The sequence below is a fragment of the Chlorocebus sabaeus genome, chromosome 1 (assembly GCF_047675955.1).
Source record: "Chlorocebus sabaeus isolate Y175 chromosome 1, mChlSab1.0.hap1, whole genome shotgun sequence".
In the NCBI taxonomy this organism is placed as follows: domain Eukaryota; kingdom Metazoa; phylum Chordata; class Mammalia; order Primates; family Cercopithecidae; genus Chlorocebus; species Chlorocebus sabaeus.
In genome coordinates this window covers 78274924-78295481 of record NC_132904.1, presented here as the reverse complement: position 1 = coordinate 78295481, position 20558 = coordinate 78274924, and the positions used below count along the sequence as shown (strand labels likewise).

Below are 20558 nucleotides of genomic sequence, written 5' to 3'. Positions count from 1 at the left end.
TTTCCTTATAAATTACCCAGTCTCAGGTATTTCTTTATAGCAATGCAATAACAGACTAATACACCTGGGGCATGTGGGCCAAAGGGTTCAACTTCTTGGGCTTCTCCAGTAGCTCCACTCCTGCCAAAAGTGAACAGCACTTGGGGAGGGCACTTCTCGTGCTTCTCCATCACCTTCACCACCCACAGCCAGCACTCACAGCCAGAACCTTCTGCCAGCGCTTACTGATAATGCCATCTACAGGTATGCAGCTGGAATTACACCACCAAACAAAAATTGATTGCTACACCAAGTAACATCTTTGAAAGGCACCTTGTGAGTATATCTGCAACAAAGGGATCTACATCTAACAAAGGCCCTCTGAAAACATCCAGAAATAAAACAAATCAATTATACAAAACATACTGCACAGTCATAGTGTCATGGAAAAAAGTCCCATCCAAATGATAGCAAATTCAAGAAAAAGAAAAAAAAAAAAAAAAAGACACATCAGTTCCCTCAGATGAGAAGGAACCAGCAAAGTAACTCCCACATACAGAAAGCTAGAGTTTTTTTTTTAATCACTTCCAAAGGATTGCAGTAGCTTCCTTGCAATGGATCCTAAAGAGAATGACATATCTGAAATGACAGAAGTAGAATTCAAAATAGATGAAAACTCAGAGGAATCCAAGAGAAAGTTGAAATCAAACACAAAGAAAACAGAAAAATGATTCCGGATTTGAAAGACAACATAGCTATATTAAGAAAGAACCAAGAGAACTTCTGGTATTAAAAATTTTACTATAGGAATTTCAAACTATATTTGGAAGCCTTAACAACAGACAAGACCAAGCAGAAAGAAATAATTTTCAAGCCTGAGGAATAGTCTTTTGAATCTACAAAGTCAGACCAAATAAAAAGAAAAAAATGAATTTGAAAAAAAACTTTAAGAAATGTGAGATTATGTAAAGCAATTATGTCTCTGATTTATTGACATTCTTGAATGAAAAGAAGAGAAAGTAAGCAACTTGAAAAAGGTATTTGAGAATACAATTCAGGAAAATTTCCCCACTTTTATTAGAGAAGTCAACATGGAGATATAAGAAATCTAGAGAACTTCTTCAAGATTCTGTACATGACAACCATCTGAAATTCACATAGACATAGAGTATCTGTGAGAAACAAAATATCTTAAAGGCAGTTAGAGAAAAGGGAAAAGTTACCTACAAAAGAAAACTCATCAGACTAACAGTGGACTTCTCAGCAGAAACCTTACAAGCAAGAAGAAATCGGAGATGTATTGTTAGCATTCTAAAATCAAATAAATGCCTTCCAAGAATTTCATATCCTGCCAGACTAACCTTCACAAATGAAGGAGAAATAAAATTTTTCCCAGACAAGCAGTCACTATGGGAATTTGTCACCATCAGAATGAATCTACAATAGATGCTTAAGGGAGTTTTAAACATGAAAATGAAAGAATAATACTTGCTGCCATAAAACCACACATAAGCTCATAGCCCATGGACCTATAAAGCAACTACGCAATCAAGACTACAAAGTAGTATATAGTTTTCTATGACATGAAAAAAATACTACTATATAGTATTCTATGACATGAAAAAAAACCTAACGTATTATATTACCCTTTAACAAAAAATAGCTTATGTGCTCTAATTAAAAGACATGAAGTGGCAAATTGGATTTAAAAAAATCTAACCACCTGCTGTCTTCAAGAGACCTATCTCACATGTAATGCCACTCATAGGGATAAGTTAAAAAAAAAAAATAGAGAAAGATCTATCATACATGTGGAAAACACAAAGAGCAGGGTTGCTATTAGTGTATCATATAAGATATACTTTAAACCAGCAACAGTTAAAAAAAAAAAGGAAGAGCATTCCATAATGATAAGTGATTGAATTAAACAAAAATATTTAACTATCTTAAATACATATATACTGAACAGTGAAATACCCAGATTTCTAAAACTATTACTTCTATACCGAGGGAAAGACAGACACACATTAATAGTTGAACACTTCAATATACCACTGACGACATTAGACAAATTATCAAGGCAGAGAATTAATAAAATAATCTGAAATTAAATTTTACGCTTGAACAATTGTACCTAATAGACATCTACATAATAATCTGTCCAAAAGCTACACAGTATATATTATTCTCATCTGCACACAGAACATATTTTAATACTGATCACATATTCAGTCATAAGGTGAATCTCAATAATTTCAAAAAAATTGAAATCATACCAAGCATACTGGAATAGTGGAATAAAAATAGTGAAATGAAAATAGAAATCAATACCAAGAGGAACTCTTGAAACCACACATTTACATGGAAACTAAAGTTGTTCATGACTGACTTTTGGGGTAAACAGTGAAATAAAGGCAGAAATTTAAAAAAAAATCCTTGGAACAAATGAAAATAGAGATGCAACATACTAAAACCACTAGGATGTGGTAAAAGCAGTGTGAAGAGAAAGTTTATTGCACTAAATGCCTACATCGAGAAAACAGATCTGAAACTAGCAATCTAACACCACATCTAAAGTAACTAGAAAAGCAAGAACAAAGTAATCCCAAAGTTAGCAGAAGGAAAGGGATAATAACTAACATCACAGCAGAACAAAATGAAATTGTACCAAAATATATATGAAAATTAATAAAATAAAAAATTGGTTGTTTAAAAGGATAAACAAGATCAATAGACTACTAGCTAGATTAACGAAGAAAAAATAGGAGATCTAAATAAGCACAATCAGAAATAATAAAAACGACACTACAACAGGTCCCACAAAGACACAAAAGACTCTCAGAGATTTATATAAACTCTTCTAGGCACACAAACTTGAAAACCTCGAGAAAATGGATAAATTCCTAGAAACACACAAACTTCTGCGACTGAATCAGGAAGAAATGGAGACTCAATAAGATTTCTGGAAATTGAGTCAGTAATAAAATACCTATCGACCAAAAAAATCCCTGTACTACATGGATTCACTAATGAATCCAGACATGTAAAGAAGAGCTGGTAGTAATGCTACTGAAATTATTCCAAAAATTGAGGAGGAGGAATTTCTCCCTAACTTATTCTATAAAACTAATATGGTCCTGACACCAAAATCTGGCAAACATACAACAACTAAAAACTACAACCAATATGCTTGATGAACATAAACACAAAAATCCAACCCTGCTCCCCACCCCCGCCAAAAAAAAAAACTACGTGCAAATCAAATCCAGAAACACATCAAAAAGTTAATTCACAATGATCAAGTATGCTTTATTCCTGGGATACAAGGTGGCTTCAACCTATGCCAATAAATGTGACTTACACCATAAAAGGAATTAAAAGTAACAAAACAATAATCACCTTAACAGATGCAGAAAAAGCATTTAATAAATTTCAAAATTCCTTTATGATTAAAATTCTCAACAAACTAGGAATCAAAGGAATGCATATCAAAACAATAACAGCCATCTATGGCAAACACACAAAAATCATAATTCTGAATAAGCCAAGCCTTGAAGCATTTACCACAAAACTGAAATAAGACAAGAATGTCTACTCTCACCATTCCTACTCAACATAGTACTAGAAGTCCTAGCCAGAGCAATGAGGCAATAGAAAGAAATGAGTGGCATCTAAATAGGAAAAGAGGACATCAAATTATCTCTCTTCTCTGATGAGATCATTCTATGCCTAGAAAACCCCAAAGACTTCACAAAAAGACTCACAGACCTGATAAATGTTTTCAATAAAGTTACAGGATACAAAATAAATGTGAAAAAAATCAGTAGCATTTCTGTAGATCCATATGTTTAAGCTGAGAACCAAATCAAGAATGTAATCCCATTTACAATAACCGTGAAAGAAATAATATAACTAATAATGCTTGTGATCAAAGAGGTGAAAGATCTCTAAAAAAAAAGAACTACAAAACACAGCTGAAAGAAATCATAGACAAATAAATGGAAAACCATTCCATGCTCCTGAGTTGGAGGAATCAGTATTATTAAAATGTCCACATTACCCAAAGCAATCTACAGATTCACCAGTATTCCTATGAAATGACTGATGTTATTCATTACAGAATTAGGAAGAAACCTTTCTGAAATTCATATGGAAAAAATCCAAATGGCCAAAGCAGTCCTAGACAAAAAGAACAAAACTGGAGGCATCACATTATCTGACTTCAAACTATACTACAAAGCTACAGTTACCAAAACAGCATGGTACTGGCACAGAAACAGACACATAAACCATGGAACAGAATAGAGAATTCAGAAATAAAGCCATGCACATACAACCAACCAATCTTTGATGAAGTTGACAAAAATAAATAATGGGGATAGAACACCCTATTCAATAAATGATGCTGGAAAACTTAGCCATAAGCAGAAGGATGAAACTGGACCCCTACCTCTCACCCTATACAAAAATTAACTCGAGATGGATTACAGATAAGATGTAAGGCCTGAAACTATACAAATCTTAGAAGAAAATCTTAAAAAAATACTCTTTTGGACATCAGCAAAGGCAAATAATTTATCACTAAGACCTCAAGAGCAATTGCAACAAAACCAAAAATTGACAAGTGCGACCAAATTAAATAACTCTACACAGAAAAAGAAACTATCAACAGAGAGAACAGACAACCTACAGAATGGAGAAAAATATTTGGAAACAGTGCATCTCACAAAAGACTAACATCCAGAATCCATAAGGAACTTAATTCAACAAGAAAAAACAACTCCATTAAAAAGTGGGCAAAGGACATGAAAAAACACTTCTCAAAAGAAGACGTGTAAGTTGCCATTAAACATATGAAAAAGTGGTCAACATTGCTAATCGTTGGAGAAATACAAATCAAAACCACAAAATGATACCATCTCACACGAGTCAGAATGGCTATTATTAAAAAGTCAAAAAATAACATGTTGGATAGGTTGTGAGGAAAAGGGAATGCTTATACACTGTTTGTGGGAATTCAAACTGGTTCAGCCCCTGTGTGAAGCAATTTTAATATTTCTCAAATAAGCAAATACGGAACTACCACTTGACCCAGCAATCTCATTACTGTGTATGGACCCTAAGGAAAATAAATTATTCTACCAAAAAAACACCACACTCCTAGGTTTATTGTAGCACTATTTGCAAGACAAGTATATAGAATCAATCTAAGTGTTCATCAACAGCAGATTTCATAAAGAAAATGTGGTACATGTACAATATGAAATACAACTCAGCCATAACAAGGAATAAAATAATGTCCTTTGCAGCAATGTGGATGCAGTTGGAGGACATTATCCTAAAAAACTCAGTGCAGAAATAGAAAACCAAATATCATATATTCTTTCTTATAAGTGGGAACTAAGCATTGAGTACACAGGAACATATTTTTAAAATGAGTGCAGTAGACACTGGGGACTCCAAACAGGGGGAGGGAGGGAGAGAGGCAAGGGCCAAAAACTGCCTCTTAGGTACTATGTTCACTGTTTGAGTGACTGGCTGAACAGAAGCCCAAGCCTCTGCATAACACAATATACCCTTGTAATAAATGTGCACATGCATGTATCTCCTGAATCTAAAAATTTTTTAAAATACAGAGATTAAGAACTCTTATAATTAATATTGAAAAAGCTACATATCAAAATTTATGGACTTTATTTAAAGTAGCAATTAGAACTAATTTTACATGCACACAATAATAAAATAAGAATAAATATGTTAAAATTTTAACTCATAAAACTAGTAACAAAAAGTGAACCAAACAGAAGTACACCGAAGAAAAAATGAAGATAAAAACTAAAACTGATGAGGCAAAGGATAGAAAAAAATAAATCAAATTAATAAATTAAAATTGTATTTCTTTAAGATCACACAGGATGTAAATCTAATCATGAAAAAGTAGGAAGCCCAAAAGTAGACTTAACTTTTGATAAGGAAGAATTGGAAAACAATAAGTGAACATACACATACATAAAAACACATTTGAAAACCTAGAAAATAGATTATTTCTTAGAAAAATGCTAGCTATTAAATTAACTGCAGTAGTGGTGAGGCATAAACAGATCAGTATTCAGATGACAAACGCATAAAATTATCAAGGAACTACTCCTTTAAAAACCACTAGGTTTCCACAGAGGAAAAAACAATGTAGTTTTCACAGGAAAACCTTAAAAACATTTCAAGCCCACACAATACAAATGCTACATAAATTATCTCAGAGCACAGAAAATAAGAGGAAGCTTTCAGCTTCTTTTTATGATGCAGGTATTGCATTGATACCCAAGTCTAATAACAATAACCTTAAGACATAGATGAATGTCCCTTAGAAATTTAAAAATCTTAAATAAATTATTAGCAGACACATTTGAACACGGTAAAAAACGTATTAGGCAATTCTTGCATTGCTATGAAGAAATACTTGAGGCTCTGTAATTTATCTTAAAAAATGATTTAATTTGGTTCACAGTTCTGCATGCCATACATTCATCAACATCTGTTCGACTCCTGGTAAGGACCTCAGAAAGCTCACGATCATAGCAGAATGCCAAAGGGAGCTAGCATATCACATAGTGAGAGCAGGAGTAAGCAGTAGAGGAAAAGTGCCATGCACCTTTAAACAACTTGCTCTCACATGAACTCACTCATCGCCAGGGGATAGCACTAAGCTATTCGTGAGAGATTCACCCCATGAGACAAACACCTCACGCCAGGCCCCACCTCCAACAGTGGGGATTACATTTCAACATGAGATTTGGAAGGGACAAATATCCAAACCATATGAGAAAATAGTGCATTATAAATTATACCAAGAATGCAATGATTGTTTATTATATTGAAAATCTATTAATATAATTCACCGTAATTTACATGATATCATATGGTTGATGGAAAAAGTTTCAACATAATTCAGCATAACAAATAATAAATCATTCATATTATATATAAAAATAATGCACGCGCTCTCTCTATATATATATGTAAAGAGAGAGAGAGAGTCTTAATGCCAGCCTTGTGCTAGAATGTAAAATCCTAAAAACACCCATGATTTAAAAATAAAACAAGCAATAAAAAAACTAAAAATATAAAAATTGAGAAAGAATAAATAGAATTAACTCAATTTACAGGTTGCATGATAGTATACCTGGAAAAGCTTTGAGAATCAATAATAAAAATCATATCAAAAATGACTTCAATAATGTAGTGGGGTACTATATTAACACCCAAAAATGGATAGCATTCCTATTCACAAATAAGAACCAATTAGGTAGTAAAATTGATAAAATAATTCCAAAGCAAAGCAACAAAAATATAAAACACTTATAAATAACGTTAACAAAAACTATATTAAATGGAGAACACTATAAAACACCCCTGAACATCACACATGTAGACTTGGAGAAAGAGAAAGACATCCCTTCTTCATAGTTGCGATGATTTTATATTATAAAGATTTAGGTCTTCCTAAGTGTACTTATAAATTTAATGTGACTTAACAAAAAATTGTAATGAGAATTTTATAGAGCTAAACATCTTACAGTTTATATGAAAAAATAAACACATAAATTTACTGTAGAAATGCTGAAAAGAGCTGTAAGGAATGATTAAACCTCATAGATATTAAAACACATTATAATATATTTATAAGAAAAACAGTGTAGTATTGCTGTTTGAATAGAAAGACAGACTGACTGATGCAATAAAATAGAAAGTCCAAAAATAGACCAACCATGTTTATAAATACAGTATATAATGAATCTCCATTTGAAATCACTGGGCAAAGATTGCATTTTTAATCATTGTTGGGACAACTGAAAAGTTATTTGGAACAATATATCTAATTAGATGTATTCCTCATACCATGTGCAAGAATAAGCTCCAAATTGATCATTATGTTTTGGGTAATCATCTAACCTGTTGCATGTATCAATAATGCATTTTTATTTCTGGGGAACATATAATGGTATATGTCTATATATAATTTTTGTGTCTATCTTTCTGTGGGACAACAGTCTGTAGGGATTTTTGTGTGTATATGTTTCCTTTATCTGGTTTGGTGTCAGGGTAATTCTAACCTTACAAAATAGATTGGGGGTGTTCTACCCTCTTCTATTTTTCTGAAAGAGATTGTGTAGAATGGGCGTTGATTATTATTTTAACATTTGCAATCCATGAATCCTTTCTGATCAAGGAGAAAAAAACAGAGGGAGAAAGCCAGAGAGAAGAGAAAGCAAGAGAAAGAGAGGAGAGAGATGTCAGAAAATGGAGGGATCTTCTTAACAATGGAATATGTAGTGTCCTATGGATGTGGAGAGAATTTGAGTTGGAAAATTATTATTTTGCAAGCATCATATTATCAATTAATTGTAAATATAATGGGAAACTATGATTCCAGTTTCTACCCGTTTCCACCACATTGTATTTCTTGATTTGAATTTGGTCTGATACTGCTAATGGAAGACTTTGATTTGAGGGAAGGAAATGTCATCTTAGATTTTCAGCTTTTTGTAGAGATAGGACATTATAGATGGGTGCATAAGTTCTCCTCTGGCTTTTCAGATGAGTCACCTGTAGACTCTGAAATCATAGGTACAGATATTTGCATGACCTTAAAGTGTTTTCCTACAGGTCACTTAATAGTTAAAAGGGAAAAAAAAGTATGTATATGGTTTAGAAATAAAAACAAGCATATGATTATGTTATCAGAATTTACAGAACCAATGAGTATAGATGGACTTTGTACGCCTTCATATACGAGAGTCTGAGAGAAACACAACAACAATTTTGCAGTATTCTGTCTGAAAATGCATAACCTGAATCCAATCATTAAGAAACATGATACAAATGCAAAATTAGAAATGCTCATTAAAAAAGAGATAAATGCATTCTCAATGATGTCATTCAAAAATGTCATAAAGTAAAAGACAAATTGTAATTCTCGTATTTTAAAGGAGACCAAAAATACATGACAACTACATACGATATTTTGGAAACGCTTCTAAAGAAAAAAGTGCTCTGAAGCCCATTATTGGTTTAAATGACCAATTGGAAAATGGACAATAAACTTATATCACTGTTAAATTTACTGATGTTTATAAAACTATTTGGTTATGTAGTGCAATACCTCCATTCTTCTGAAATGTACACTGAAATAATTAGTAAAGGGGCATAATATATGCATATTATGTTCAAATAGCTCAAGTTTCTCACTTTCACCCTATATATCAAATGATCAAGTAAATGGAGGAAATGTTACTAATAAATAAATCTGATTAAAGGGCATAGAAGGCATTTTTATTATTATTCTTGCAATTTTTTGTATGCTTGGAATGGTTTCCAGGTAAAAAGTTTTAAAAATGTAAATAGTTACCATAGTTCCCTCAATTAATAAAAGAGAGCCATGGCAAGCTTGTTAGACATTAACTTTTCTCCTCTATGCATTGTTATCCTAATCTGCAAAATGAAGATAATAATATTATCTACCTCATGATGCTGTTGTGAGGAGTAAAAATGTTAATACATGCAGGATGCCTAAAACAATCCTGCCTGGTAGTAAGCACTCTGTAAATGTTGGCTTCCAGTGTGTGCTTGTTTTGGTGGCAGTGGTGGTTATTACCATCATCACTATTATAGACAATGTTAAAGGACGTGGTGATGGATCTCAGATTGACACCAAGTGTCTTGATTCCCATTTCTGCTCTTTCCCACTACATTGTGTTTCTGGGATTTGAGTTTGGTATAATATTGCGACCCTAATTTCAGAGAAGAAAATTTCATCTTAGTTTTCCAGGATTCCTTTTTCTTGTTTTTTATTTTATTTATTTATTTATTTATTTTTCAGAGAAAAAACATGGTAAGGGGGTGCATAAGTTCTTTTCTGGCTTTTCAGGTGGGTCAGCTCTAGACTTTGAAATCACAGGTATTAGCTGAGAGCTCAGCAATGAAACTTTCTAATATCATTTAGTGTATAGATCCTGAAGAGCTTCATTTATGTCTCATAGAGCGTTGCACATTCTTTACGGCAATTAAAAATATCTGTAATGTACAATTAACCTTTTATAGTTTACAAATCATTTTCATGTGTACTTTTAAATAAATGACTCATCATAGAAACACCTACAATTTTACTGATGAAAAAGTTAAAGAACGATAAATTTAAATGACTGGCTCAAGATTATGTACTTAATAATGGTAGTGCGTCTTATAAAGAAATTCATATAATTATTAGCACAGCACTCAGCACAGGGATTTCCTCATAATTTTCGTTGGATTAATGTTAAAGAAAACTGAGGTTGGATTCAAACATAGATTTTATCTGTGATCCCAAACATTTCTGCTATGTATGGTGACATGAAATCCCTGGTTTTAGAAGCAGTTCATTAGCCTAACTCATCATAACTTGATTGTTATAAGTTCAAGTCTGCATCTGACAGGTCTCTGGAATAAATGTTTTGAATTGGCTTCTAGATAAGATTTCATCCTGCCTGGGAAAACAACTTGAAAAGTTTTAACTTAGGGGCTCATCAATTAGACTTTGTGTTCAAGACATCATGGCTTAAAGAGAAGAAAAAATCAATTCTAAATATAAAATGTTGAATAGAGATATCTTTTAAAAAAATTTCAGTGCTCATGGGGGAAGCACTTGTCTCTATCTGATGCTGATCCAATCTCTTTTATTTGATTGATTGTTGAGTCTATTGATGAGTGAGCCGTTCAGCCAGATTCCCCAGCAGCAAGGTCAGCGGACTGTGATTCCTCAGCGGGGAGGCTGGGGTCTGTGTGGAGGAGACTCCTCTTGGCAGGAGCAGTTTGAGTATGCAGAACACATCGGCACAGCGTAGAGCTGGCAGTTAGTGTACGTGCGACACACACACACACACACACACACACACACACACACACCAGTGCTTTCCCCTCAAGTGAGGCAGCATTAGCAACTGCAGTCCCAGCTTCCTCTGCTGAGGTACAAGCGGCCACTGCCTGATTTGTTGGAGGAGCGCTAGAGTCCAGTATCTGAGGGACCGGCAACACGCAGCTGTCACAGCTAGTGGCAGACAGCCCACTTCTTCCCAGCTGCTTCGCCAGCCCTGGCAAGAGGGCATACTCTTCCAAAAGCCAGCCTGCCTGGTGAGGAGGTTGCTTCACACTGAAGATAAGACTGCTTCCTAGTCGCTTTCTTTCCTAATGTGCCAGCTACCTCACCATCTACTTTCAGGTAGGCTCTTGCCATTTCTTGTTTTAGGCATGGGAAAACCTTCTCCATCACAGCGTTTACTTTAACTGAAAAAGTCTTTTTTTTTTTTTTTTTTTTTTGCCTAAGAAGCAGAACAGGAAGGGCTTGATAGTTTAGCAGGATTCTTCTGATTAAAGAAGTTTTAGTGCAGACAGTAACTCTACTTCTCTCTCCAACCCTTAGAAATATTCTGCAGATAATGAGACAGCCTCATTTTGTGATTCATAGGCAACTTCACATTTAGCGTAAGCGTGCGCTTCTAACCTTTTCAGTTAGTTGACAATTGTTATGCAACTCAGCATGTGTAATTTAAAGACCTTTAAATGCTCTTCTTCTCCTGGGAAAAACATACCTCAGTCTTGTAAAATAAAAGCCAAGTGGTGGGAGCTATGGATTCAAACTCTTCTTTGGCATTTAACATTCGGTGATATAGACAGGAGTGAAAGTTGCTGAATCACAGAAGTTTAATATTCATGTAAATTGCTGTATTTGTCAAGGAAAGCTAGGAATCAAATGTCTTTTCATCTTTTAGAGCTCTTATACATATATGGATGATGTGGATTTGAAGAGGGGAAGTATTTGTTTGCTATAACTCACTGCGTTGTGGTGAGGTGGGTAAAGTGATTAATTGACAGAAATCATTACCTGGAGAGGATTTCTTCTACTAAAATGAACTAGAATCTAGTTGTGAATATAGAGGTTTCTTAGTTAACAGATCTGTATTTATAAAACTCCAAAGAAAACTGTAGCTTATTGATTTGAGTCTACTTGTTCTAGTGATACTAATCTGCATAAATTATCACCCCTAATATTCCTTGACTGTACATAGTTTTTAGCCAATTTCAGAGTAAAAAAGTTAATAAAGAAAAATTTCAACAACTTAATGTCTTCACCCTTTAATATTCATTTTAATTGTTTCATATACATAATTTCACAGGAAGTTTTACGAGAGACTGATAACCATAATTTATCCAATTGAATTGAAATGATCATAAAGAAAATGCTGTTCAGAAGATGAGTCCCAAACACAAGTCAGGCTCATGGTGCCTCTGGGTTATCGCAGAATATAGCACCAAGAGTGAAGTCTGTAGTAAGCAGAGAATCAGAAGACAGTTTTTGTGACTGTTTTTACAAGCATCACTTTGTATGTGTAGTACACTTTTAAAAACATTAGTCTCTTTTCATTACTCTTCTGGGAAGTGCCTTTGAGCTATGGCATGGTGTTTTGATGGGGATGACCTCAGTTCTGATGGAGAAGCATGACACACAACTTTCGGGCAGATCTAGATGTATGCTTAAAAGAGAAGTTATCACCTGAGGTCAGGAATTTTCAAGCTCAAACATCCAGGTACTTTCTCTGATAACTCCAGGGACCTATCCTTTGAGCAAAAAGACCGTACACACAGGTTGTCTGCTGCCTCTTTAGAAGGTAGTACAAAGAAAGAACAGTTACCTTCTTTATTTGTCATTAATATTTAATGCAAGTGATCACTCTGCAGCATCCAATAGGGACTTTCACTCTCTAACAAATATTTAATGTATATTGTCTGGTATTGCCTTTAGCTTCCATAGTATTTGTAGTTTCTACATTGAATATTCATAAAGTATTTTGAGAAAATAGATTCTCTAGTCTGCTACACAACAACAAACACACAAAGAGAGCACAACTTTACTTTTTGTTACTTCACACTTTAATTCACAGTCAAACTTGCCATAGACCTGCTTATATTACTCTCTCCATGGTGCTGTGGCAGCTGATGGCTCAGCTGATATTGCTCCTAGTAAAATAGAGAGATCAGAAGGAGCGAAGGAGACAGAGGACACATAATTCTTTTTTTCATGTTGGGTGGATGGTGTGCACTTGGAGTGGAATCTTGGAGAGAGAGAGAATACAGAGAATACTCTCTATTTGTTTATGTTTTGCCAAAGATGTCCAACTCAGCCAGCAACCTAAAAGATCCAAAGATGTAATCTTAACCAGGCCTGCTGTGGAAGTGAAATGTAATTTAATTAAGTTGTTGGGCGAGCTTTCTCCTTCTTGGTCTTCCTCACTCACCTTTCTCCCCAGGTGAACAGATTTGTGAGGTAGTTTAAAGAGTTAGCCAATTACATGCACATTATAGATCACCATTCAAAGCCGTCTTTTCTGAGAGGGAATCAATTTCATTTTGCTTACAGCCAGGGGTGATGACTCTTCTGTCATTGTTCTGGCTCCTAGTCGCCAGCCTTCTTAGTCTTTACACAATTTTGTTCCTCCTACAAAAGACAACCATTCCTGGGCATCTTGGTGAATTGGTATTTTGAGAATTTTATTAAAATAAAGGTAATGAATAAATATTATGGATTAAGCCAAAGAAGTGGGTTATCAACAATGTTCAGTGCTGTTAGGTCACATACCTTTCAGTTCTTACCAATCTATGGGGTAGGATTGATGGTGCCGTCCCAGGCATTTCTACATATGCATGGTGACGTTGCAGACCAATGCTTACCAATGCAAAAGCAGGGGAAGAAAAAAAAAAAAAGAAAACCTATAAGCTTTTGTGAAATGCAAACAGGTGCCGAATACTGAGGAAACCATGTAGTTATACTCTTAAGGTGATTTTCCCCAAATTACCTTGGATTATACACTAGCTCTAACAATGGCACATTGCATGCACCCTTCAGGGCTGCGTTGAGTGATAGCTATAAATTAGGATGAAGAGAAGAAAATGCTGCACAGTTTAAATATTGAGGAGAATTAGGATCCAGATGGTAAGGTTTTTTATAGCAATACATTGGATAATGTTACAAGCTTCTATGGCTACTGGCCTATTATATTTTCTCTAGTAAAATGCAGTTTACTAGAGAAAATATAATTGCTAAGAGCAATCTTGCTAATCTAGAAAAGCGAATTTCCTTTCCATATTACATTTTTCAACTTTGCTGGCTTATTTTCTTTTCCCCTTTTCCTTACTTTTTTTCCATTCTAATTCCAAACTCAATCAAAATTATATAATGTGATTTATTGTTTTATTTCAAGGTTGCTTTCTTTTCTCTCTCTCTCAGTACCTTCCTCCCCTGCAAATACCCGTCTCACATTATGAATGCATTTGAGAAGTCTGTGAAACATTTTGGACTTGGACACAGAATGGTTATTAGACAAGTCTCCATCTGGTTTTAAATGTCCCTAATCTAAAATCACCTCATTTATTCAGTCTCTGTAAGACAGTTCTCTTTTATTCATTTAGACAGGATGTCGCTCTGTCTCCCAGGCTGCTGAGGAAATCTTAGCTGTAGTTCAGGTGTTTCCTTGTTCAGGACTTCAGGTCTGCTCTGAAAGAATTGCTTTTCTTCTTTCAACACCCTCTAGTGGGAATTTTATTCTCTCTAGTCTCGGGGCCACAGTGGCATCTCTGATCAGGCATTGGTATAGAAAGTGAGCCACCTGGTGGTGAAAAAGAGTAATTCTTATATTCTTAACAGCCTTTCAAGTTAACAGCAAGGAAGGACATTGCTAATTTTCTGTTACATTGCGAAGGGGTGTTTGATTTTAGTAAAATGTCCTTTAATGGTATATATATATTTTTCATATCAATTGTTAGGTTACAAGCACAAATCCCTTCACTCTATGCTTCATTTTCTAATTTGATATGACCTATCTCACCTCTTTTGTTTCTTGTATGCACACGTTGTGAGGAACACATTTATGTTGCTATGTATTTAATAATATTTGTACACATTTATATACATACTAAAGTATCAAGATAATTCAATGAAGAAAACACTTTAAAAAGAAAGCAATGAAATTACCTGTTTTCCACTGGGTATTAACACTGCATTTTGAATAGCTTAAATATAAACATAGTTTACTGTATTTGCATATTCATACTTAAAAAATACAAAAATAATAAAAAAATAAAATTATATGTGTGTATGTCTTTGTTCTAAATCAAAATATAGATAATAGGCATCATTTCCTATATATTTTTAAGACTCTAATCTAGCTAACCAATTACCAAGGCTACAGTAGCCCTTGTCTTACTGTCCTTACTCTCTTTCCTTATACCTATCTTTCTGTGTGGGGAGTCAGAACTGACATTAATATAGGAGGCATGTCTCTTGGCTGGAAACAACTCTTTGGAAGTACAGATGTTAACGGTCTTTGGGAACTGGAGTTCTCTAAATATATATAGTAAGTGGAAAGGTACTGTGCAAATAAAGGACACAATTATTTCTGATGTATTTTTTTTTCCAGTGTAGAAGACTTGGGTGCAGATGGGGTAGATCCCATTAAACCAGAATTGGTTTTAATTAAATTTTACATGGATCAAATAGAAAGACAAGGCTGAGTATGGTGGTTCAAACCTGTAATCCCAGAAATTTGGGAGCCTGAGGCAGGCAGATCACCTGAGGTCAGGAGTTTGCGACCAGCCTGGCCAATGTGGTGAAACCCCATATCCACTTAAAAAATAAAAATAAATAATAATTTTAAAAAAACTTAGCTGGACTCAGTGGCAGGCACCTATAACCCCAGCTACTCAGGAGACTGATGCAGGAGAATTGCTTGAACCTGGGAGGCAGAGGTTGCAGTGAACTGAGATCACGCCACTGCACTCCAGCCTGGGTGACAGAACGAGCCTCTGCCTCAAAAGAAAAAAAAAAAAAGACAAAGTTGAGATGTTAAATGGCAGATATTTCATTAATTCCTTAATTCACCTATTAATAATGGCACTATTTAGAGAAAATACTGCCTAGAATCACACATGCAGATTCACTCTCCAAGTTTTAAATTAGTTCCCTCTCTAGACAGCCTCATCTTATCCATGATGTTCTTCAACTTCAAATTTGTTTATTTGGGCAATCATCCTGTGTAAACTAGTAATTCACTGTGCATTCTTTAAAAAAATAGCAGAAAGTTTTTGTTGTGAAATTATTGTTTACATATAAACTATCTATAGCTTGAAGTATGAATATAAATAGAAATTAATAATTTCTAGACTGGGTGTGGTGGTTCATGTCTGTAATCCCAGCACTTTGGGAGGCCCAGGCAGGAGCATCACTTGAGGCCAGGTGTTTGAGACCAGCTTGGCAACATAGTGAGACCTCCACTCTACAAAAAAATAAAAATAAATATAATTAGCCAGGAGTGGTGTCACAGGCATGTAGTCCTAGCTAGTCAGCAGACCACGGCAGGAAGGATCACTGTGCCGCAGGGTTTGAGGTTGCAGTGAGCTGTGATGGTGCCACTAGGTGAGAAAGCAAGACCTGGTCTCTGAAAACATAAACAAACAAATAATTAAATACATAATAATAATTCCTGATTTAACCTCAGGAAACTATTATGTAATATTCCACTTGTTTGAGATTTAAATAGTGAAAATAAGCTCAAATGTCTTGTTCTGTTTGTTGTCATTACAGTGGAATCAGGTATAATAAAACCGTTCTACTGGCTATGCAAGAGCCAGCTCCCATGTCATTGTGAGGAAAGGTAAAGAGAATAATAAAATAAATTTTAATATATCAGGTAATATCCTTGAATATTCAAACATTTAGAAAATTACCACTATAATAGTAGATGCTCTTCAAAATTATTAAAATGTCTATGAATTTTTAATTGAGATTTTACCTGTGTATGTCAGTGATGGGAAGTACAATCTTGAATTGGAATTTAGTTTGACTTTCACAAGCCAGTGTCTCCTTCCTTGCAAGTCTCTAAGCTACAACTTGGTGAGATGGGTTTGCTACATGCACACAAATATGTAATCATTTTAATACACTACAAGTTGATGGCCAGAAAGCAAGAAAATTATTCAATCATAAAAAATAGAGGGGAAAGGAATCAAAAGTTCTTTATTTCACATGAGTTTAGGATATGAAGCATTGCAAGAAAAGCAACTTCTCCCAGCTCATCGCTTTTCCTCCTCCTCTTTCTTCCCCTCTCCTCCTTCCCCTTTTCTCTTTTTTTTCTTTTTGTTCCCCCTACCAATTCAGTATACTTATTTAACCTCCTCATTTTCCATTTAAGGTTCTAAAAATTCTCAGTCAACATTCACTCTGAATTGTGATGCATTCAGTAGTTAATTATTTTCCACAATGTCCTTTAAATGTATGTAAATTAGACTTTTGATGAACTGGAATGTTTTACAGATTCTCTGCATAAATCACACAAGGTTAAAAAAAAATCAACCTGTTTAAGGAGCAGAATATTTTTGGACGTTCATCATTTGCTACAGTGACTGAGGACATCTCAGTGCTGCTGGCTTCAAGTATATTCCTTCAGGGACAGCCTGCGTACTTTTCAGAAAGACATATTTCTAAGTTTATTTCTAGCTTTAAAGAAAGAATATCTGCCTAGTAATGTGTTGATTGAAGCTGTAAATGGGCATGGGTAGCAATATGAAGTCTTCTGTTTTCTAGGCTCATTTTGCAAAGTAATGTTAATTTATGAATTGATTTATGCATGTGCTTTTATAATGATATTTATTACTATCATCGTTATTTAAATAGAAGCAATAATTTGGAAAACTATCCCACTCTTTTTTTCTGTACAATATTACAAAATAGAGCATTCTTGAAGTGATTATAAATTGTCTTACTGAATACTCAGGTAATTGGATAGTGTTTACTCATTCTAAATAATGTGTCATTTAGAACAACTCAAAAGGCTTTCTTTTATTTAGACTAAATCTTACATTCTGTAGCAATAAAGATTTGATTGGCATACGTTTTATATATTATCTTTTCACACACCCAGCTACAATTGTTATAGGAAAGGGTCCCTATCCAGACCCCAAGAGAAGGTTCTTGGATCTCGCGCAAGAAAGAATTGAAGGCGAGTCCACAGTGCAAGGTGAAAGCAAGTTTACTAAGAAAATAAAGGAATAAAAAATGGCTAGTTCATAGAGCAGCTCTGAGGGCTGCTGTTTGCCCATTTTTATGTTTATTTCTTGATGATAAGCTAAACAAGAGGTGGATTATTCATGCCTCCCCTTTTTAGACCATATAGTGTAACTTCCTGAAGTTGCCATGACATTTGTAAACTGTCATGGCACTGATGGGAGTCCAGCAGTGAGGACCACCAGCGGTCACTCTTGTCACTATTTTCGTTTTGGTGGATTTTGGCTGACTCCTTTACTGAAACCTGTTTTATCAGCAGGGTCTTTATGACCTGTATTTTGTGCTGACCTCCTGTCACATCCTGTGACTTAGAATTCCTTAGCTCTCTGGGAATGCAGCCCAGTAGGTTTCAGCCTCATTTTACCCAGCTCGTATTTAAGATGGAGTTGCTTTGGTTCAAACGCCACTGACATTTCTCCCCTCCCTTTTATAAGAGAACCCTTAATTCTAAGGGTTGCAGAGGGATGAAAAGCCATCTTTTGTAACTTCTTCGGGCTGAATAGGGGTGATGATATTTCTGTCTAACTATGAGGGTCTTTTGCATTCAGGATAGAAAGGAGCTCAGTCAGAAAGCATAAGTATGGTAAGGTCCATTTATAACTCTTGAGTTTTGACAAAAGATGATATTTGGAAGATGAATAAGTGTATAATTTAAGAAAACACTCAGCAAGCTTGTCCTATATTCCTACACAAAGAGTATAACAGCAATATATTCCACAAGAGTAAAGCAAAATAGGTAAAGTTATTCCAAGTAAACTAAATTAGAAAGCTTTTCATAAACTGAGCAACTGTTGGAACTAAGCTGATATGGGGTTGTTAGCTGATTGTAATGTGCCTAGAATTAGAATACTGATTTAGATATTTATATTACCCATCCCTCTTGTTCTGAGCAGCAGTCAGAGATCACTGGTTGATTCACAGGAATAAGTAGGGTTAGCCTAAATTGCAGAAACAAACTTAAAAACCTCTGATGAGACTAGAATTTAATAACAAGTGTACCATAGCTTTTGAAACATAATATTTATTTTTCCAGTTTCCCATTTTTACTAAAATAATGGTAAGACTGATTTGCTTTACTATACTTGGCCTGATTATTTGTATAAAGTGCAACAAGAATGACTATTTTTCATATAGGCTCTTTTTAAATTGGCTTTCCCAAAACTCTGTTCCATAGAGGGAATTTTAGATACAACTTTTTTAAAGCTGAGTCCAGCCATGGGTTTGTACCCTTAAATACCTATGAGTTGGGTAAATTTCTTTCCTCTTGAGGTCCCAGAACTTGCAGCTTCTGGACCTGTTAGAAAGTGACTTTCTTTACTTACCACAGGTCAGAAACCCTGAACAAGGACTGTTGTAGGCAAGATATAAGACCAGTTCCCCTAAGGGCTTTTCTTTGCTCTACAAGTCAGGTTTGATTCCTTAAAGGAAAGCACAATATTCTAGTCAAAGCCTTGTTAAAATAACCAATTTCTCCAATTGTGTATTGTTACAAAAGAAAACAGATTCTTATTGCACTTATGCAAATAACTATATTGCCATAAGTTAAGAATACTCACAACTAGTTTCCAAATTCTGAAGAAAACAAGTAGAGAGAAATAAATATGCTCTAAATTTTGTTCACAGGAGTACACTTAACTTTTAAAGCTGTAAATAGCTCGAAAGAATAGTTTACTTGACTCTGAAAAATAAAACAAAGGAATAGAAACATTTTAAACAAAGTTAAAAAGATTAGATTTTTTCAGTTTAGTCCATGCAGGTTAACTTTTGTTTCAGGGTTATGAACATTTCAGTTCTTTATGAGACTTTTGAAAGTTTTTTCCTCTATTCTGATGTCACAATTTCCAAAGTTATCAGAAAACTTGCATTTAAGAACTCCTGCTAGAGTTCTATAATTGATTTTAAACCACCTCCTAAAGAGGATTAAAACAAGACAACAATTGTCTGTGGATGATAAAAAGTTTTAGGACAGCCACTATTAAAGCTACAATTAATAAGGAAATTTCGTTACTTATGTGGCACACAAAATTTTACATAACAATTATAATTATTAATAACATATGCTAAGTTATATAGAATTATAGGAGTTGCCCATAACTTTGGAACATATAACAATAACACATTTATATAAATATAGCCCAAAGAAAGCACAATACCATTTCACATTTTATAATGCTTCCAGTATGGTTTTTATACCAAATAAGCCACATTTTACCTTTACATTAATGTATTATTAATGTTAGACCCAAGTTTTAATAAAACCTTATAGGCATATTTACCCAATTTTAATGTTTAACCATAAGGTAAGATTCTTACAAGCTTTTTATAGCCCTTTACTTTTTTTGTGTGTGAAACAGCAGATTAGTGCTTTAAGAAACACCTGTTGTGCTTTAATTCCAATATTTATGGAAAAACTGAATAACACCCCTTTAAATTT

The 20558-nt window shown here is 34.4% G+C and overlaps 1 protein-coding gene across 3 annotated transcripts in view; it reads left to right on the top strand.

The window, feature by feature from the left end:
- Positions 1–10981: 10981 nt before the first annotated feature.
- Positions 10982–20558, top strand: part of TENM4 (teneurin transmembrane protein 4) — a 3083677-nt gene continuing 3074100 nt past the window's right edge. For all 3 annotated transcript variants that reach the window (XM_073019796.1, XM_073019792.1, XM_073019798.1), the window contains exon 1: positions 10982–11230. The gene's annotated coding sequence lies outside the window, so the exon portion shown is untranslated. The remainder of the gene's footprint in view (positions 11231–20558) is intronic.